This window comes from Capsicum annuum, chromosome 11 (assembly GCF_002878395.1).
Source record: "Capsicum annuum cultivar UCD-10X-F1 chromosome 11, UCD10Xv1.1, whole genome shotgun sequence".
In the NCBI taxonomy this organism is placed as follows: domain Eukaryota; kingdom Viridiplantae; phylum Streptophyta; class Magnoliopsida; order Solanales; family Solanaceae; genus Capsicum; species Capsicum annuum.
Window position 1 is genome coordinate 10,832,883 of NC_061121.1, and position 23,562 is coordinate 10,856,444.

Genomic DNA, 23,562 nt, shown 5'->3' on the forward strand with positions numbered 1-23,562 from the left:
AGAATACGTTCATTATATTATGATGAATTATCGTTTATATATTACATATTAATTATGACTGGAATAGGAACATAATATCATTATCTCAATGGTATGACATATATATACAAATATTCATTATACAAAGATTATGCATGTTTAACGTCATTTACCGTATATACAAAGGAAAATATTTATTTTATATATTGAAACATAAGTAAAAGATAAATATTATGTTTAACGTAGTTTGTTTATTTTATTTGAATTATTTTTTAGTGTAATTTTGTCACAAAATTTAAGAATTATTGAATTTTATTATTATTATTATACTGGTTATCGACTACGTGTGATCAGTGTAATTTTAAAAACTTAGATATATATTACATTATTATATATATCATTATTTTTAATGAAAATAATATATATATTTGATCACATATATATAATTAGGTGTTACTAAAAATTATTTACTTTTTTTTTTTAGTTCAAAAACCAACCACAAGTGGTTGATATTATAAAAAATAAATGAAAAAATATTTTTTGAAAACCGACCACAGGTGGTCAATTTTTTAAAATATTTTTAATTATATATTTTTTTTAAAAAATCGACCACAAGTGGTCATTTTTTATAAAAGATAAATTTAAAAAATATTTTTAAAAACCTACCACAAGTGGTCGGATTTTTAAAATATTTTTTAATTAAATTTTTTTAAAAAACTCACCACAAGTGGTTGTTTTTTTTTAAAATAAATTTAAAAAGTATTTTTAAAAACCTACCACAAGTGGTCGGTTCTTTTAAATATTTTTTAATTATATTTTTAAAAAAAAACCACAAGTGGTTGGTTTTATTATTTTTTTATTTTTATTTGTAAAATAATTAATAATTAATATTAAAATTATTGAAATAATTATTTTGATTTTTTAAAATATAAAAGCGACCACATGTGGTTGCTTTTGAAAAAAAAATAAAATAAAAATAAAAATAAACCTACCACTTGTGGTCGGTTTTTTCGATTTTTCGGGTAGTGGAAGGACACTTTTATTTCTCTGTGGCATTTTACAAACAAATTAAGACTTCATCATAATGATACCAATTACATTGAAGAAATGTTTGATCTTTTTTGTAAAAGGGTGATCCTTTGTGTAGAATTTAAGAATGAAACCAAGTAAAGATCATAAAGATCATCCAGCTTTAGACATTAAAGTTGTTAGAGAAAGAATCAGAGAAGAAAATAAAGGAATCAAAAGGAAGAGTAAGAAGAGTAAGAAGAAGAGAATGAGTATGTAGTTGTATAAGGAAGTAAATTGTATTGTATTTAATTGTAATGTGTATGTACAAGAGTTGATGTATATATATAGCTGAGCTAAGTTTCTAGTCCCAACTATTTTCTGGACTCATAACTAACTCTTCACAGAATTAGTTATGCATAGTACTTGCACATTATTTTAACTAGCTATTCTAACTACTATTTCCTTGAACTTGTTAGTTTGTTATTATTTATTCATCTCAACACTCCCCCTCAAACTAGGTGGTGAGAAAATGTTAAGCATTCCTATGTTGGAACTTAGATGAACATGTTTCTCCTTAGTCAATCCTTTAGTAAGGAAATCAACTGGTTGTTCTTTGGTGTTTATATACTCTGTCTTCACAATACCCTAGTGTAGCTTTTCCCTTATGAAATGATTTATTTCTATGTGTTTAGTTCTCTCATGAAAAATTGGATTAGCAGCAATTTGTAGAGCAGATTTACTGTCACAATAGATTGTGGTAGGTTGTTTAATCTCAAAACCAATTTCTTTCAGCATTCCAATTAGCCAAACTAGTTTTGTAATTGTTGAGGCCAAGCTCCTGTACTCCGTTTCAGCTGAACTTCTTGAGATTGTAGTCTGTTTATTGAACTTCTAGGCTACCAATGATTCTCCAACTTTAACTAGGAAACAGGTAACAGATCTTTTTGTTTATGGGCATACTGCCCAGTCAGCATCACAAAATGCTGTAATATGATCTTGAGGTCTGCTTGATAGTACTGAGCCTTTTCCTAGCTGTTCTTTGATGTACCTAACTATCCTTTGAGCTGCTTCCATGTGTGATTTATTATGTTGTTGTAAGTACTGGCTGAGATTTTGAACACCATAGGCAATATCAGGTCTTGTGACAGTAAGGTATAAGAGCTTTCTAATTAGTCTTTGATATGAACCTTGATCAGATAAGACTTCATCTTTTTCAAGTAGTTCCCCTCCTATATGTTCATCATACTCCCTAGTTGTGAGTTTCTAACTTGTATCAATAGGTGTTCTTAAGGTTTTAGCTCCAGATAGTCCTAACTCAGAGATTAATTCAAGGGCATACTTTCTTTAATGCATGAGTATGCCTTGTTCTGATCTTGAAAATTCAATCCCCCAAAAATATTTGCTTTCACCTAGATCCTTCATTTTGAATGCTTGTTGTAGTTGTTTCTTAGTGTCTTCAATAAGGTCCAACTTGTCACCTGTTATCAACATATCATCCATATAAATAAGGACAACAACCATGCCCTAATTTGCCTTCTTTATAAATAGAGAGTGATCATATTGACTCTGATGAAACTGAGACTTAATTAAGGCCTGTGTAAGCTTAGTATTCCACTGTCTTGGTGCTTGTTTAAGCCCATATAAAGACTTTGTGAGTCAACATACATTGTTCTCCCCCTGACTCAGAAAACCCTGAGGCATATCCATATAGATCTCATCTGTTAGATCCCCTTGTTAGAAAGCATTGTACACATCCATTTTATGGATATGCCAATGCCTTGAAGCAGCCATAGACAAGACTGATCTTACAGTAATCATCTTGATTACTGGGGAAAAAGTCTCTTGATAGTCTATCCCCTCTCTTTGGCTGTATCCCTTAGAAACTAGCCTAGTTTTCAGCCTCTCGACCTCGCCATTTGCTTTGTACTTTATCTTATAAATCCATTTGTATCCAATGGTACTTTTCCCTTTAGGAAGCTGCACCACTTCCCAGGATTTTTTTAGGGTCCTTTGAGGCTTAACATAGGTCTTTGGTTCAGTCATGGAAGAGAAAGCTGACAGAAAAACACTATAGTTAGGAGAAATATGATCATAAGAAATATAGTTTGACAAGGGATATAGAGATTTGTCCTGATGAAGACTCAGTGATATAAAGTCTTTTAGCCATATAGGTGGTTGAGTTCCTCTAGTAGATCTTCTTATTGGTACTATTGGTAATCTTGTTCTTAAAGTTCTAGGAGTTGCTGAGGATGTGCTAACTGAAGGTTGATGAGAGGATATGATAAGCTCAGGGCTTAGTTCTCTAAGGAGCATTAGTATTTCCTATACAATTATGGTCTTCTACATGATCTTCTGTCAGGTTATCAACAAATATAGGTGTGTCTGAAGAAGTTTTATGAAAAGGGAACTCATACTCTTGAAATTTGGTATCTCTGTTGACAAAAAAACAATTGTTAGTCAAATTATATAAGATATACCCTTTTTGAGTTTCTGAGTAGCCTATTAATACTGCAGTCCTGACCCTAGATTCCATTTTATCATGCTCAACTATATTCTTAGCATAACATAGGCAGCCTATGACTCTTAAATGATTTAGTGAAGGGGATCTATGATGCAACTTCTGATAAGGAGATATGTTAAGCACTGCAGAGTGCATTCTATTAATTAAATACACAGCATCTTGTACACAATGTCCTCAAAATCTAAGAGGAATGTATGATTACAGTCTAATAGCTCTAGTTACTTCAAGTATATGTCTATGCTTCCTTTCATCTATTCCATTCTTCTGTGGAGTGTAAGGACACGACCTTTGATGTATAATGCCTAACTTAGTAAAAAGAGAGGTACAAGAATCATTTACAAACTTAGAACCATTATCAGTCCTGATTACCTTTACTGTTTTATTGAATTGTGTCTTAACAAACTGCAGGAATAAAGGAATGAAGAACACAAGCATCAGACTTCATCTTAAGTAAATAAATCCACGTCATTCTAGAGTAGTCATCAACTATAGTAAAAAAATATTTGTTTCCATCATAAGTTGGTACTTTATAAGGTCCCTATACATCTATGTGAACTAGATTAAAGCTATCTGTAGATTGACTAGTGCTTGTATGTAAAGGAAATCTTCATTTTTTAGCACATAGACACACATCACAGTTTTTGACAATATATACTACATTATTATGCTTTATTTAAAGCATACTAGTTAATGTTTTACTAGAAAAGTGGCCTAATCTCTTATGCCATAAACTTATGTCAGCCTCAGTGCTAGGTGGTGTCCTTTGAGCAGACAAGTTAATAGCTTTAGCTTTTAGTTTTTCATCAGTTGTATTGAGTAACAGATATAGCCCATTGCACTCTTTACCAATCACCTTCACCTTCCCACTTGAGAGGTCCTGAAAAACACAAAAGTTAGGGTAAAAGAAAGCAACACAATTCAACTCTTTTGTAGCATGTGATACAGATAATAGGTTATATTTGAATTGTGGTAGAACAAACACATTATTTAGAGTTTTATTCTTAGAAATGGAACTTGATCCAATATGTGTTACCAGTGTATTTTCTCTATTTGGTAACTGAACATTTTTTGGATCTATTGGCTTTCTGACTGATGCACTATTAAGCATACCAATATCAAAAACCATGTGATTGGTGGCACCAGTGTCGATAATCCATTCTTTGAGTATTTTAGACACCAAGAAAGCTTTATAACTAGATGTACCTGAGCTGCTTGCAATATTTACTGAGGGTCCTTGTATGTCATTGTTATTAGAGTTTAGTTGTGTTTGGTTTAGCAATTGGACAATTTGATCATATTGACTCCAAGTAAATGTACAAGCTCCTTCCTGCACAATATTCATGCCTTGTGGTTTTCCATCTTGTGCCTCTGTAGCATATCCTTCCTTGACCCTTTCTGATAAAGCATTATGTGCAAAAGGTCCAAAAGAACCTAAGCTTGACCTGTCATTAGAGGCTACTACTCCCCATTTCTTTTTGAATCTTGAATCCGTGGGGTATCCAACTAATTTTAGCATATGTCTTTTGTATGTCCTTTCAGTTTGCTAAATTCACAAAATAGATTATAGTTTTTCTTGAGTTTTGATGCTGCAGTTTTTGAGTACATTGCAGTAGGCTCATGAGCATGAATTGTCGGCATTACACCAATGATACGGGTGTCACGAGCTCTATACCATTTACTAAAAGTCAAGCTCAGAAACTACAAAGGCTTCAAGGCGTGTTTATGAAAATGGATGCGGTTGAGCTTGGTGCAAACTCGCCCAAGGGTGTGTACGTATTGACATGTGGGGGATGATATTAGGGGCCCAAAATACACCCCCAAGTCTTCCCCAAACACTCCACACTCTCCCCTTTCATTAAGGGCAAAGGGGTTCTTTTGCCATCCTTTTTGTAAAGACTATTTAAGGTATTTCTTTAGTCTTGTTCTCTTAGTTAGCTTATTTTAAAATCACTTGTAATATTGAACATCATATTCCTTTCAATAAGAGAGTAGACCACCATTTGACACCACAAGAAATGGTTTCTTCTTGTGTTGTGTGTATCGGCTAGAAACGAGAATGCTTGAGGGAACCGAGCTCTTCTTGTGTTCCGTAAGAACGTGGTGCTTGTTAACTTATTTTGTAGAGGTTTTAGAGTATTAATACACTCTTTAGTTTCTGCATTATGAGTTCTCCTTGCGTCAAGTTACATATCTTCTCTATCGTTTAAGTTGGTTTTTGTTGTTTCCGTTAAGTGTCTTGTGCGTGTGGACTATTTGTGCGATTGCGGATTGTTTCGTACTCTTTTATATACCATTTGGTATCATTCGGTATCAAAGCTAAGGATGGTTGAATTCCTACACTACCAATCTTGGGCTCTCTAAGTCAAAAAAAAAAATAAGTGTTGAAAATCTGAAAATTCCAAAAAGAAGCAAATCTGTCCATTCTTTTTATTTGGCCGTATTTGTGTCTAGTTATAGGTATTATTTTTCTTGTTTTAGTTGTTTCGTGTGTTAGCTTGTTGTTTCTCTAGCACACTTGAGTCTAAGATCCAAGATTTGAGCTTTTGTTTAGTGTTATTGAAGGGTTGGATGACTTGAATATTGTTGTTATTCATAAGTGTTCTTATTGTTGTTGATAATGTTCTTGAGGTGAATGTTCAACAAAAGGTGTGTTTGATTTGCAAAAAAAAAAATAAGAGAGAGGCAAGGTCTTGTGTTTGTCTTGGAATTAGTTCGAAGACGACACCAAAGAGGCAAATAGATAAAGGGCCTCCCAAAAAGCTTACTTACCAAAAGGGTGTCAAACCTTTTTAAAAAAAAGATCCAAAAGGGGGAAGGGACAAACCAAAGCCAAAAAGGTGTTTTGCCATTTTGGTACAAGTTGGTGAAAAGCTTATTGACACCTTGAACTTTGGAAAAAGAGTTCGAAGTCTTGCTTTTTTTTTCACTCCAAAAACCAAAAAAGCCTCACCAAATAATCAAGATTGAGTCATTCAAGTGGGACAACATCAAACTTAAACAAAAACAACAATACCAAATGGCCAAAATAAAAATTGTGGGCCACATCAACAACAAACTCAGGTCATAGGAACTTCCAAGTTTCTTTCCTTGTCTCTATTAGTTTTCTTTCTATTAACTCCTACACTAGTTGGCAACTAAGTAACAACTTAATAAGAAATGAACTAGTTTTGGAGTACATCTTTGTGTCAACGTTCTTTGTGGTGCTTTGCTCATTTACCATTCGTAGTTGTTCTTGGTTCAAGTGCGTATGAAACTTCCTTGAGTCTTCAAAACCAAAATCCATTCTAACTCAAGAGTAGACTCATTTCGAAGCACTCAAGGATTGATAGCCGTCTTACAACACTTGAAGGGCCAAGTGAGGAAGCCAAGTGTGAAGAGTATGTGAGGATATTTTAAACTAATGTTTGTTTTTTTGTAGGTACATTGGCAAATGGAATCATTACACTTGGAACCCAAAAATTCCAATGCACAAATGGTGGACCAAAATGTTTTGAATGATCTTATGGCTAATCTTGAATCCTCGTCTCAGGACGTGGCTAGAGTGAATGCGGGTCTTGATAAGTTAGGAGTAGAAGTGGCCTCTATTAGTGGTCGGATGGAAAGGGTAGAAAGCCAATGTAGTTCTTGAACCTCAACTCCTTAAAACACATCCTCAACCATTACCCCTGAAGCCACACACCAAAAAATGTATCCACCAAATACCATACCTCAAGCCAATTTTTACTCACAAGGTCGAGGCCTTGTTGGATCAAGCCATTCCCCACATCACCAAGTCCCACATGACAGACTTAGAACCCAAATACGACCCTTAAATCCGACTCCTTCAAACCAAAATTAGCTAATACAAAGAGCTCCACCACTAAATTCCAATCCACCATACCAAAATCTAAATGTCCAAAACCCGCCAATACAAGAAGAGGGATTTGTGAGAGAGAACCGAAGGGGAGGATATGGAATGTATGATGATCCTTATTTGATAGAAGAGATGATGGGAGTTAGAAGGATAAACCCGAGGGAGAATCGAGGGCTTGAAGGTAGGGGCGGCCAAGGTGTTCGAAAAAGGGATGTTGGCCTCAACACTATCAAAATAGGGCTTCCGATCTTTAAGGGAGAAAGTGATCCCAAAGATTTTATCGCATGGAAATCTACATGCGAGAGAGTCTTTCAAGTGAATGATCTCACGGAGGAGAAAAAGAGTTACTACGCTATTTCTCATTTTGAGAGATATGCTACCACATGGTGGGAGTATGTCAAACATTTTGGCAACGTATTGATTGAGGGGCAATCCCCTCCTTAGTTTTGATTAAGGTATCTTATGAGGCAAAGGTACCTTCCCAAAAGCTATCAATATGAAATCCTTGCAAATTGTACAACTTGAAGCAAGGAAACAAAAGTGTGGCAGCCTTCTATGATGAGTTTCAACAACTCATCTTGAAACTTGATCATAGAGGAGAACAAGTGAGCCACGATATCATCCGGTTCAAGGTCGGCCTAAATAAGGAAATCTCTACACACATGATACTTCATAAGTTTGAAACTATTGAAAGGATCTTTCAAGTGGCTTTAGAGATTGAACGAGAGAACAAGAAAAGGTCAACCTACAAAGCCAAAACCTACCAAGGGCCCTCGGGTTGGACCAAGGGGAGAGAAGTGGTTCCCTCATCTTTGGGGTGGAACAAATCCAAACAACAATCATTCAAGACCCCTCCACCCATGAGCAAGAGTGCTCAACCACCTCCTCCATGGCTTGAGGTAAAGCCAAATATTTCTTCCAATATCAAGGGATTCTAATGTTTAAAATGCCATGGATGGGGACACAAGGCTAGTAAGTGTCCTAATCGGAGAAATGTGATACTGAGAGAAGGGAAATTGTATTTCTTGAGGGAAGAATTGGGACTTGAAGGGGCTAAAAATGAAGAAGTCGCTCAAGATGGAGAGGGGGGGGGAGGCCGAGAGGACTAGTAATGATGAGGAAGAGGAGGTTTGGCCTTAAGAAGGTAAACTTGAAGTACCTAATTATGTGGTATAGAGAGTTATGATTAGCAAAGCGTTGGGGATGATCCTAGCCAACGAGAAAACCTCTTTCATACTAAGTACCTCATTAAGGGGAGTATGTGCTCCTTGACTATTGATAGTGGAAGTTGTGCTAATGTAGCTAGTGCCTCGATGGTGAATCACTTGAAGTTGCCAACTACTCCACATACGAGTCCGTGTAGACTCCAATGGTTGAATGATTGTGGAGAGTTGAAGGTGACTCGTCAAGTGGTGATTCAGTTCAAGGTTGGAAATTATGAGGATGAGGTACTTTGCAACATCATTCCTATGCATGCTTTTAACCTTTTGTTGGGTCAGCCATGGCAATATGATAGGTCAACCAAGTATGATGGATGAACCAAATATTATTCCTTTGAGTTCAAGGGTCGAAAGTACAATCTCCGACCACTATCACAATCATAAGTGTGTGAGGCACATCAATAAATGAAGAATTTTCTAGAAAAGGAAAAGAAAGAGAAAGAACTCACGGGTAGAGGGAAGGAACCCGAGAGTGGGAAGGGTGAGGGTGAAGAGGGAGTTTCATCATTGAGGGGTAGGAATTTGATGATAATGTTGGATCGTAAGGGAGACCTCCTCAAAGAGTATGATGATACTACTCCCATGCTACTTTTGGCACATATTTTGAATGCTAACCCATCTACTTCCTTATCCCATCTTATATTTATAATGTCTTGCAGGAATTTGATGATGTGTTCCCAAGTGAGTTTCCACAAGGACTTCCTCCACTTTGAAGAATCGATCACCAAATTGACTTTGTTTCGAGGTCGCAATTGCCAAACAAGCCGGATTATAGGAGCAACCCAAAGGATACAAAGAAACCCCAATGACAAATTGAGGACCTCTTCAACAAAGGATATATCAAGGAAAGCATGAGTCCGTGTGCAATCTTGGTGTTGCTTGTACCGAAGAAGGATGGGACGTGGCAAATGTGCATGGACTGTCAAGCTATAAATAAAATTATGGTAAAGTATCGTCATCCTATTACTAGGCTAGATGATATTCTTGACGAACTAAATGGCTCTTGTGTGTTTTCTAAGGTTGATCTTAGGGGCGGATATCACCAAATTCATATGCAATCGGGTGATGAATGGAAGACCGCATTCAAGACCAAATTTGGTATATATGAGTGGATGGTCATGCCATTTGGTCTTACCAATGCTCCTAGTAACTTTATGCAGATAATGAATCATGTGATGAAGTCGTTTATTGGAAAATTTGTGGTCGTGTACTTTGATGATGTTTTAGTTTATAGTAAGTCTCTTATTGATCATGTCATACATCTAAGGAGTGTGTTTGATGTTCTTAGGAAAGAAAAGTTGTATGCTAATGTTGAAAAATGCTCCTTTGGTGTTGATAAAGTTGTATTTTTGGGATTTGATGTAAGCTCGAAGGGAGTGAAGGTAGACGAATCCAAGATAACCTCTATTAAAGATTGGCCAACCCCAAAAACCGTTGGTGAAGTTAGGAGCTTCCATGGGTTGGTAAGTTTTTATAGGAGGTTCATCAAAGTATTTAGTACCATTGCCACCCCCTTGACCGAAATCATCCGAAGGGACCAACCTTTTCAGTGGGGTGAGGAGCAATCTAAGGCCGTGAAGACCTTGAAAGATATGCTCATTTCGGCATCGTTGTTGCAATTGCCTAACTTTGATAAGATGTTCAAAGTTGAATGCGATGCTAGTAAAGTAGGTATAGGGGCTGTTTTGATGCAAGATTTAAAGCCCATTGCTTATCTTAGTGAAAAGCTCAAAGGAGCAACTCTAAACTACTCTATGTATGACTTGAATTTGTATGCCTTGGTTAGAGCGTTAGGCAATTGGCAACACTATCTTTGGCCCAAGAAATTCGTAATTCGAACGGATCATGAATCCTTGAAGAACCTTCGGGAACAAGATAAGCTTAACAAACGGCATGCTAAATGGATTGAATTTCTTGAAACCTTTCCCTATGTGATTCAATACAAAAGGGGGAAGGATAATGTAGTAGGCGATGCATTATCTAGAAATCATGTTCTTGTGTCCACTTTTTCATCCAAGCTAATGGGGTTGAGAGCCTCAAGTCTTTGTATCCCGAGGACCCTTACTTTGCTTTTATCTTTAGGGAAATCAAAGCCATGGGTAGGTAAAGGAGGCTCTTGGAGTCTCGTCCTTATGTCGTGTTTGATGGGTTCTTGTTTCAGGGGAGACGATTGTGTGTAACTTCTAGCTCTTAGAGAGAGTTGTTTGTGAGGGAGGCACACGATGGCGGTATCATGGGTCACTTTGGAATTGATAAGACCCTCGGGATATTGGAGGAGCAATTCTATTGGCCTAGGATACACAAAGATGTTGTCAAAATTTGCAGCCAATGCATAGATTTTAGGAGTGCTAAGTCAAGGATCCTCTCTTACGGGTTATACAGCCCGCTTCCCAGTCCATCACGCCCGTGGTTTGATATTTCTATGGATTTTGTATTGGGGATACCATGGACTCAAAGGGGTCAGGATAGCATCTTTGTTATCGTTAATCGTTTCTCCAAAATAGCACACTTTATTCCATGAAAAAATAGTGAAGATGCGGCTAGCTCGAAACTAAATTATTGTTTTCTACGTCTTGCCACCCACAAACCGATGGACAAACGGAAGTAGTGAATAGAACCTTGGGTTCCATGCTACGTTCCATGGTTAAAGGTAAGTTGACATCATAAAAAGATCACCTACCTCTCATAGAATTTGCTTACAATCGGGTGATCCATTCGAGTACGGGCATTACGCCCTTTGAATGTGTCTACGATTTTAATCCCCTAACCCCGTTGGATCTAACTCCTTTGTCAAGTGATGTTATTCTCTTAGATGAAAACAAGAGGTCCAAAGCTATAAAAATCTTGCATGAGAAGGTGAGGATGCGGCTTAAGAAGAAAAAGCAAAAGGTGGCCAAATGAGTCAACAAAGAGAAAAAATATCTTGTACTTGAGCCGGGAGATTGGGTGTGGGTACACCTATGTAAGGACCGGTTACCCAACCAAAGAAAGTGCAAGTTTCTACCAATAGGTAACGGTCCATTCTAAGTTCTTGAAAGAATCAACGATAATGCTTACAAGATCGACTTGCCACCGGAATGCCAAGTGCATAACAAGTTCAACGTGTGTGACCTCTCAAGGATTGATACCATTGAAGATCAAGAACACGTGAGTTTAAGGTCAAACTCCTCTCAAGATGGAGAGGATGATACGGGTGTCACGGGATCTAGACCATTTACTGGAAGTCAAGCTCGGGAACTACAAAGGCTTCAAGACGTGTTTATGAAAATGGACGCGGTTGAGCTTGTTCCAAACTCGCCCAAGGGAGTGTACATATTGACATGTGAGGGATGACATTAGGGGCCCAAAATATACCCCCAAGGCTGCCCCAAACACTCCACACCCTCCCCTTTCATTAAGGGCAAAGGGGTCCTTTTGCCATCCTTTTTGTAAAAACTATTTAAGGTGTTTCATTAATTTTGTTCTCTTAGTTAGCTTATTCTTAAAAATCACTTTTAATATTGAACATCATATTCCTCTTAAGAAGAGTGTAGACCACCATTTGATACCACAAGAAATGGTTTCTTCTTGTGTTGTATGTATCGGCTAGAAACGAGAGTGCTTGAGGGAATCGAGCTCCTCTTGTGTTCCGTAAGAACGTGGTGCTTGTTAACTTGTTTTGAAGAGGTTTTAGAGTATTAATACACTCTTTAGTTGCTGCATTATGAGTTCTCCTTGCGTCAAGTCACATATCTTCTCTATCATTTAAGTTGGTGTTTGTTGTTTCCGTTAAGTGTCTTGTGTGTGTGGACTGTTTGTGCGATTGCAGACTGTTTCATGCTCCTCTAGATACCGTTTGGTATCAACCAAGAAGCCCGGCAAAGAAATATAATGACATAGCTTTCTGTGATTCATCACTTATGATCATGGCATAAGCCTGATTTACTGATGGTAAAGGTGTCATCATAAGTATTTGGCTTCTTGCTTGCATATAGTTATCATTTAACCCCATCAAGAACTGGTGCAGTTTCTACCTTTGCAGATAGGCCAAGAATTCCCTTGACTTGTCACAGTTGCAACTAGGTGGTGGTACTAATGCTTCAAGTTCTACCCATAGCTCTTTCATCCTTGTGAAGTATCCAGCTACACTCAGAGTACCCTGCATCAATGTAGCAATTTCCTTATGCAAGTTGAATGTTCTGGATCCATCTAGTTTGTCAAATCTTTCTCTTAGATCCTGCACACCTCACAAGCTGTAGTTGCATACACCATGCCTCCTAACAAAGAGCTTGATACGGTGTTCATTAACCAAGATTGCACTATGTCATTGCATCTTTCCCACTGATAACCTAATTCTTCACTAAAACTTTCTTTCTTCCAAGTAACATCCACAAACCCCAACTTATTTCTTCCTAACAAGGTAATTTTCATGGATTTGCTCCAAATAGAGTAGTTCTCAGAACCAGTAAGTTGTAAAAAAATTAGAGAAATGCCACTTACATCAGCGGAATGGAGATACAGTGGATGATTATGGTCCAGGACTTGAGTAGTACCACTGGCTGCAGGGGTGACACCAACAGCAGTTGTAGACTCCATTTTGTTTCAGAATGAAATGACAATGACCTTCAATTCTTGAGTTGCTGCGCAATTCTTGAAAAAATAAAGAATCCAACCAAATGAGGAATAGCCAAACTCGAATCTCAGAACCACAACTGGATTTCAGTAAAAATGACTAGATCACTGCAGAGATCAAGGCAATTTCCAGTAGCAATGATTCGCCGAAGAGGATATATCTCAAAACTGCAAGCAGAGATTCTGGAAGCTATACAGATCGTGTGTCTCTGATACCATGTAGAATTTAAGGAGGAAACCAAGTAAAGATCATAAAGATCATCCAGCTTTAGACATTAAAGCTGTTAGAGACAGAATCAGAGAAGAAGATAAAGGAAAAAATGAAGTGGAAGAAGAGTAAGAAGAAGAGAATGAGTATGTAGCTGTATAAGGAAGTAAACTGTATTGTATTTAATTGTAATGTGTATGTACAAGAGTTGATGTATAGCTAAGCTAAGCTTCTATTCCCAACTGTTTTCTGAACTCATAACTAACTCTTCACAGAATTAGTTATGCACAGTACTTGCACAGTATTTTAACTAACTATTCTAACTGCTATTTCCTTGAACTTGTTAGTTTGTTATTATTTATTCATCTCAACACTTTGTGGTCCATTCTGGAATCACGTGTTGGATTACTGGAAACAAAGCGTAGAAAAGTCTGACAAAGTACTTTCTTGATGTATGAAGAAATTAAAGCACAACCCAAACTTCATCTTAAACGCTTGGTTGAATTCTTGGAATGTTCATTTTCCATAAAGGAAGAAAATTGTAGAGCAGCGGATGAAATATTAAGAATGTGTAGCATTCAAAATTTGAGCAATTTGGAGGTGAATTCAAATGGAAAATCGTCGACCGGAGAAGAAAATAAAGTGTACTTTCGTTGAGGGGCAGTTGGAGATTGGAAGAATTATTTTACTATAGAGATGAGTGAGAAAATTGATCATATTAGAACAAAAGTTTCAAGGATCTGGATTAAGGTTTTTGTACGATTGATTAGTCATAATTAGTATATTTGTCAAGTGAATGCAATTACTTGTTTTGAAAATCGATATTGAAGTAGTTGATTTGAGATTAATGGAACAAGTAAACTTTGTCCCCAAATTGGTTTTTCTTTGGTATGTATGTTGATTGATTTCAGTTCATTGTTTTTCTTTCAATCTGATACTTAATTTTTGGGTTCAATTGACGAGATTGAAGTTTTGTTTCTGTTTGGGCATGCTAATGATTTCAATTTATGCAAAAAAAAAAAACACTTTTGAACTTGTATTTTCTATACATCTTTTCTTCTTCTACTAGCTTGAGGCCTTATGAGAAAAACATCATTTGTTAGAATGATTTCTAAAATACAACAATGTCCTTATATGAAAATAATTTTCACAATAAAAAGAACAAGTTTTAGCAACATTTCGTTCAAAGAAGAATGATGTCTGCAGAAAAAGAAAAGAAATTATGGGAACCACAAGTAATTTCAAGTAAAAGAATGGTTTGTGTTCGAATGATTTAAGTTAAAGAGGGACACAAGCGATGAGTCCCATTTAGTAAATCCAAAAATAAGGTGGTCAGACGGTATTGCATGTTATACTGAAAATATCATTGAGTGTTGGTCGGATCTTTAGCACTACAGTTGTATCAATGAGGTTTATAAGAAGTTGTTTTCTCATTAAAAATTATCATTGAACCTTCACAGAATTAATAATCTCGACCTCAACTTTATATTTTGCATATCCAAAATAACTATAGGCTCCTCCTCAAAACTCAAATCACGATCCGAGTCAACCGAAGCTCGCCGGATTATGTGAGAACATTCGAAAGATGCTGTTTTAACATCGAAGCACGAAATACGAGAAACAAAGTAGACAAGTTCGAAGGTAAAGCCGACTCATACGATACCTCTTCAACTTAGATTAATGAATTTTTCCTTGATCTAAGTTGTTAATTTTTATTAGGGTAGTGATACTTAATTACTATTGTTTTTATTTTGATAGTTAATTAGTTTACCATTTTAGACTAACCAACAAGATGACCATCTTTCAAAGATTCCCTCTTTAATCTTTTCTTGCAACAAACTCACGGGCACTTAATTCACTCCACTCACTTAAACGTCCTACACACTCTAGATTTTTCTTTGGGCACACAAAATATGAGATTACTCCACGTTTTACACACTCACATAGTTTAGGTTGCTAACACTTTCTTAAAATATCATTAGATGCATGTCAAATTTTTTAAAAACAGTGTATTTTAAAGAAATCGACACAAGTATAATAATATCTTTGGAGAGCTTCATCTTAGCTCACAACACTCATCACTCAAATTTGAATTTGAACACACAATATAGCATGAAAAGGGAGAGATCGATTATAGTTATAGAGCACTAGAGAGAGAAGCAGACAACACTAATTTAATTTAAGTACTAAAAATTTTAGGATACTATTTTATTTCAGTTACCAAAGAAGGAAAATTACGAGAAAAATATATAGTTATTTTAGTTTAAATGTTTAGTTCATTACTTTTAAATTTTTCCTAACTCTTAAGTTGTTAATTGTTCTTAGCCCGGAGATAGTTAATTACAATAATGTTGTCTTTATCTAGATATTTTTAATTTATCATTATAGAGAAAAAGAAATGAGATCTACCAATAAGATGGCCATCTTTGAAATACTCCTTATCCTTTCTTGGAAAAAAATTAATTGAAATTAATTTACTCCACACACTTTTACATCATCAACCCTTCATCTAAACCTGTCAAACGGACCGAGTTTGCCTGTTACGACCCATTTAGCCCGACCCAACCGATGGGTACGATCCGGTTGACCCGGCCCCGTCAGCCCACGGGTTTAGGACCCACCGATCCTAGGCCTAGGCTGGCCAAGTGGGTTGACCTGGTGGATCGGCCCGGTTAAAAAATCGGACCAGGCCTATATATTAACCGGCCCGGACTGATCCGATTTGAATTAAAAAAAAATTTTAAAAATAATTTAGTCGTTGAGGCTTTTGGTCCAAATGGACCGTTGGAGGCCCAACGGCTATAATGTCCTTAATATTAAAAAAATAAAATTAATTCAAAAAAATTTCTATAAATACCCCCAATTCAAAATTCATTTTTCACACAAATATCATTCTCTCAAATCTTCTAATTTATCTCTTAAAGTACTCAATTTTATTTTTTAATTTTGCAATTACAAATACACGGGGAAGTTTCTAAAGTCGCAACTTTCGGATACTTTCAAAATTTGGTATTATCGTTCCATCTCTTACCAGTAATTTTAATTAGTGTATTAATTGTTGAATATTTATTTTTATTATTTGTATATATTTGAAATATTTTTTAGTTTATTTTTTAATATGGATAAAATAAGAAACTTCGATAAAAGTGTCAAAAAAATTTTATCCCGAAAGTGGTAGTAGTAGTAAAAAATGAATTGGTAGAGGTAGTTCATGTAATAGATATACCTGTGTGCCTCCAGTACTGGTTAGTCAACCTTTTAAGGAAGAAATAGGTGTAGGTGCTCACAATATGGATTACGCAGAAGCTCAGAAAAATTATGGTATAGAAGAAGAAAATGAAGCAGATGCAGTTAATTTAAATGAAGATGAAAATACTGGTGATACACCCGCAGTAGAAAATGCTAATGTTAGATCTAAATCGGTTAACCGTCCTCCCCGTGCCCCAAGAGATCGTAGAAAAACTAGTATTGCATGAAATTTTTTTTCAAAAATAGAAGGACAAACAAAGGTGCAATGCAATATTTGTGAAATGATATATGAGCATAAAAGAGGAGGCAATCAAGGGGGTACGCATTCGATGATGAGACGTTTAAGAGATAATCGCGCTAGAGAGTTACTTATTGCACAAGGTGGTGAGGCTTTTGGTGGGTCAACACAAACTAGATTGAACCTAACAACCGGCCAATTAACTAAAAATTATAATAAAATGAAGGACCGAAAAGAAATAGCAAAAATGATAGTTGTGGGTTGTTTGTCTTTCACTTTTGCTTTTTCTAATGCTTTTATTCATTATATTCAAGCAATTTATAATCCTATGTTTAATGATATTCCTAGAAGCACTTGTCGTGCTGGTATTTTTAGACTCCATGTACAATATGTTTATTATTTATCTACATTATTAAAATATATTCAATGTAGAGTTGCTCTAACTTTTGATCTTGGTTGTGCTGTTAATAAAAATGATTATTTAATCATTACTTATCACTGGATAGATAGTAATTTTTCTATAAAAGACGTATTCTAACTTTTTTGTATGATAAAGATCGTAGACATACTGAAAATTTATTTTGGAATCTATTACTAAAGTCGCAAAATATTATGGTATTAAAAGAAAAATTTTATGTATTGCTTTTGATAATGCATCTAACAACAAGACTGCTATTGACAAGGTAAAAGCTGAATTTTCTCCACCGTTACCTGAAATTTTTCATGTTAAGTGGGTTTATCATATATATAATTTAATTGTAAAAGATGGTCTTGAATTTTTTGAGCTTTATATTGAAAAGCTCTGGCTTGCTATTGGCTTTATTATATTCAAGGAAATAATTGAAGAGGTAGAGTGAAAGAATTTAAAGTTAAATGTGAACAAAATGGAGTTAGACCGATAATAATGCCTGAAGATAGTGATACTAGATGAAATGCTACTTATTTAAAAACTTGTCTTGCTTATAAAGTTCCTATTATAATGACTCTTAATCAACTTTGTGGTTCTTTTCTTGAGTGAATGATTCTAATTGGACTGCAATTGATGATTTCGTTAAGTTTTTGGAAAGATTTTATATAGCTACGATTGAATTTTTCGATGCTTATTATCCTACTATTTGCAATATTTTAGCTTCTTTAGCTGACATTTCTTGTTTGCTTAAAGAATATAAGGATAGAGAAGGTTACAAAGAAGTTGTCGGTGCTATGATTGCTAAATTTAAAAAGTATTTTTTTTCCGCCTCTCCCAATTTACTTGGTTGGTACTATACTAAATCCATACATGAAATATAATACTATGTGCGACTTTAGTATTGTTATTTATAATTTCTTAGAGATAGAGCCTCAAGAAAAACCAGATTTGTTTACGGCTATGACTGAGATGAACATTTACATAGAAGCATTATATAACCATTAGGCCGATTTATTTGATGTAGTTGTACCAACAAATATCACTCCAACTGTCGCTCCTCAAGCTCCCGAGGGGCCATCATCTTCTAAAAGGAAGGCACATAGTGGTTTTCCTAATTACTTTTATGATTTAAATATTTGGGACAGGGTTTCTCCGTCAACAACACACACAATAAATTATTGGGAAGAGCTTAGGTATTATCTTCAACAGCCGACAGAGGATCATAGAGTAAGGATCAACGCATTGGATTGGTGGAAGAATAATGAAAGACAATATCCTGTGCTTTCAAGACTAGCTAGAGATATATTGAATATTCCAATGTCAACCGTTGCATCAGAGAGCACTTTTAGTCAGGGACGACAACAGCTTAGAGACAACTGACACTCATTGAGAAGCAATGCTATTAATGTTCTAGTTTGCCTTAGAGATTGGATTAGAGTGGAACGAAGAAATCAAGGAATGGAGGTAGAGCCAAAAAACGAACAAAATATTGAAGAAATTTTGACTTCAAGGGAGAACTCAGCACAATCAAGTCCAATGCATGGTTTTGCCTCCATTGATTTTGACTATCCTATGGCAGTTCCCGTTAATATTAACATGAACGAGTTGAAAAAAATGATGTGATATTTGTAAATTTTTCATTCATGTAAATTATAAGTTTTGGATCATTTTCCAATCAATAAAATACAACATTCATTTACTCCTTAATTTGTAATTTTTTTCATTTAAATTTGAATTTCTTGTTCAAAACTTCAACTATTATTATATTAAGTAGCATACATTGTAATATTGCATATGTGTTTCCTAAAGTACTATAATATGTAATGTATATATCTTTCAACTTTCAAGTGCTATTTAAAGTAGTATATATTCTACATATATGTGTATATACTAGTTTAGATTCTTGTTTCCATTTTTAAAATGTATATAGGTGTTTATATATTAGAAAAAATATGAAAATATGATTTTTTTTTTTTTAAATTTTGACCGGTTTGGCCGGTAAAAATTGGATAAGTCCTAAGTGAGTCTGTTCCGGTCCATTTGAGCACATTTTACTATTTGGACCCGAACTGGATTGACCTGTTTACAATGACCTGGTACCGGAACTGTAATGATCCTTCAGGTCATTAGTCGTGTTCTTGCTTAGTTTTGACGATAGAAATCCTCCATAACCAGCCCAAGTCATTAGTAACTTGCTGAAATCGATAGTTCGGTTACCTAGCAGTTTGTTTGGTTTTTAGAACCTCTTTTCCAATTTGAAGTCTTCATCGATTCCAAATGGCCACCGAATGAAAACTTTAGTAATATAATTTTGGATGCAAATTTGACAGAGCCAGTAGCTATGTAATATCGATTTTAGGGTATGTAGACCCTTGGTTCGGATCCCACAACACCCGAGCTCATTTTGACCCATTAGTCGAAAAGTCAAGAATCGGAATATATGAATGTGGGCCCCAAAAGTATCCTAAATGACCTCGGATGAAAAATCCAACTTCATCAATACGTCCAAAATGTTGAATTTAGTGGGGTTACATAGTTCGTTTGCAAGAAATGGAGTCCGAATGAGTTCGGAAGGTCAAAAACAAGTTTTGACCTTGCGGGCCCATTTAAACTCGTATAAAATGGCCCTTTTAGCCCATTTTTGAGGCATTCTTCAGATTTTTGAGAACCCTAAGATCCATAAAGATTTGTTGACAAAAAATGAGTCTTGTGGGTTGATTAGGAGCTTAATAACTTGTGTAATCCATTATTTTTACTACAAATCGAAGGTAAGATTCCTTCAAATTTGGTATTAATTTCTTGATTTACAACAACCCTAAGTCTTTGAGGCTCAATTTTAGCCACAAATGTGACTGATTTATTCTATTTTCTTGAGGGTTTTAGCTCCCTAATGATGTTTAGACTATGAGTTAGTCTCGGAAACTCATTTTTCGAAGGTGGGACCCGCTTGGGAGTTTGGTGTCATTTTGGAACCATGGCATAATGGTGCCATAATGGGTGTTGTTTTTATTGTAATGATGCTTAGATTATGTTGTTTATAGCTTGTCTTGTGGAAGAAAAAGCTTCAAGAAAAGGAAAGACAAAGTTTGTTGGTTCGTGAGCAATTGGACTCGAGGTAGGTTAGGATTCCCTGTAGTTAGATTGAGCTTAGTTGTAATATAATTATTGATATCTTGTGAGATTCGGTGGGTTTTTAAATGATAAATGGTTGAATGATGATGCTTGGGATTAGTTAATTCTCATAAGTTGTTAAACTTGGAAAAGTATGATTGTTGACCTTTAGGTTAGAAACTTTGATAGTTCTACGTATAGTCTCATAAATAGTATGAGAACACTTTAGTTTCTCTACTAGATGAGAATGATGTTGTTTAATGACCTTAAAAATATGTTGACCTAGTTATTGCTTAATTATGGAATGGCTTTGGTGTTGGGTTGACTTAGGAAGAATACTTGAAGAAGATTTCTCCTATAGGCTTAGTAAGAATTGATAAGCCCTTATGGTGTGACTTAGATAACCTAACCTAAATCCAACTAGAATTTAGTCTTTTAGAAGTGACTTTAGTATTATTCGGAGTTAGAAGTGGGACTTGACCCGCCTTAAGATTGAACTATGTAACTCCTTGGTAACCTAGATACTTGATGAGCGTCTAAATTACGTTATTGAGATTATAAGAGTTAAACTCGGTTGTCGGCTTATGAATAAGGTCGATGGTTGGAAAATGTGTATACTTGATTAGTTATCTTATTGTCATGTTATCGATAGCCATAGAGAGATAGTAATTGTGTATATCATCTAGATACTCATGCTTATGCTCCTACTCATATATCATGATGATGACTAGTAATAAAGTGTGATGGTTTATGTATCTTACATTTCTATTACTCAATTATTGTGAACTTGTGTATGTTTATTGATTTGGGCCATATATGTGTGTATGTTGTTGTCTTGGAAAATATTGATACTATGATGATGTCCGATGAATCCGAAGAAAATATTGATACTACGATAATGCCTGGTGAATTCACAAGAAATATTGATATTATGATGATGCTCGGTGAATCCGGAGGAAATATTGATACTATGATAATGCCCGGTGAATTCGGAGGAAATTTTTGTACTTTGATGATGCCCGAAGAATCCATAGAAACTATTAATACTATGATGATGCCCGATGAATTAAGAGAAAATATTGATACTATGATGATGCCCAGTGAATCCAGAGGAAATGTTGATCTTGTGATGATGCCCGATAAATCCTGAAGAGGTAATGATGTTATGATAATACCGTGGGTGGTGAGTATACATGAATATATGGACATATAGGGTTATGTTGTGTGTGGCTAAACCCTTTTTTGTACGTGGGACATGATGCCTTCCTTGGTAGACTATTAACCGTCCTTCATCAGCTTTGTTCTAAAATATTGATAGTGATGTAATTTGTCCAGTTTGGTATTATGTGGATGTCCGATTGTAAAATCCCGATTTTCTGAACGATAACTCTACACGGTGCTTATGACCCCGAAGGACCACAAGCTAACCCATGACTGATATCTGTACCTGTACACTGCATAAAATACATGTAATAATGCGAAAAACATGAACATGTAGGCCATAAGGTTCAACTGAATAAAGGATCTATCAAAACATCACATCCGTATGGGTGAAAAATACCTAAAAAAACTGAAGTCTGAAATAAATATGAACTAAATCTGAAAGCCTCTAAGTACTATCTAAATAAGGAATTGAAGGAACATGTCTCCAACTAACTCGATAAACAAAAAAACTAACTGAAATAATAAATGAATCAAATCATATAGTCCTCGAATGAAGAAGACTCACTGCAACTCTGTATACTAGATCGTGACTGATACTGTTGGTCTGGAACTCGTATCTCTGAACCTATGGTGTAACATGAAGAGAAATCACCAAGCGCAAATGTGTCAGTACAACTGGGGTACTGAGTATACGAGTGAGGTAGGCTAAATGGAAAGGGTTAACATGCATGAACAATGCTAACTGACTGACTAATATGAACGTAAGAGTAAAAACATAGATAAATAGTAACTGAGATTGTGAGTACGTGATATCTAGATCTGTACGCTAATACATGGTTTACTGATAACTGACATGACTGAAATTGTAGTTCTGATAACATGGGTAACTGCGTCTGACAGTCTGAATCTGGTAGAACTATCTGAGTTTCGTACTATAACTGAATTTGACTATATCTGACAGTCCTCGTATACTAATATTTGAAAAACTATCTGAGTTCTTTTACTGAGACTGAGTCTGAAATTGTGGGAGGTAGTTGTTTAACCAACATGCCCCATATGTGCCATTATGGCTAAGCTGGGGTTCAATCTCTGCCCTGACTGGAAGGGTGTCAATACCGCGCCACTGGTAAGGAAAACGTGTGAGAAATCCTCATATAATAGTTAACTCTAGTGAGAACGATGGGAACCCTCATATAACAGGTTAATCCACCCTCATATAGCAGACTACGATGTCTCAACCTATGCTGGCTACATAGTTCAGGAACGCAAGGATGACTGCTAAGAATCACACCCTCATATAACATGTGAGTTCCCATCCTTAGGTTCACTCGGTGCTAAATCCTACTCCCATCTGAAGAGACTGATCATAATTTACTGACTCTGCATGGACTGAATAACCGACTTCCGTTGACTGATGGAATAGTACTACTATCTGAGAATTTACTAAGATCATGAGATTTCTGAGGTTTTCTGAGTTACATGACTGACTGAGTTCTATAGATCATGGCTTGACTGATATTATCGTGACAACATGACATGGCTCTAGGCACACAACTATATTTTTTGGGTACGAATACCCCCAGGACTCAATAGAAGAAAACTGACACACATGACATGACTTGATCACAAGATTGGAGTCCATAATTCATAATATCATAAGTAGGGAATAATATACCACATGTAGTTTTCAACATCTTGTGCATAGTAGGGAGTGAATGGAATATATATATCATGTACATATTATATCACTCAATCATCATAAATGCTTCATACCACAACAATAGCAACAAAACAATGGCATGGAACTCATATTGAATTGTATGGTTAACATGGACTTGTCATGTAGATAATATGGGACCATGTAAACATGAAATTCCTAACATTCTAAGAATTTTATCAAACACCTTTCATGCACTATTTAAAGCATAGGTGTGTTCATAAATTTATATCACATTAAACCATCCAAATTCATGGGTTCCTACTACACG

The 23,562-nt window shown here is 35.6% G+C and overlaps 1 pseudogene; it reads left to right on the forward strand.

Moving 5' to 3' along the window:
* Window positions 1-14,169, forward strand: part of LOC107846741 — a 48,687-nt pseudogene extending 34,518 nt beyond the window's left edge.
* The last annotated feature ends 9,393 nt before the right edge of the window (window positions 14,170-23,562 follow it).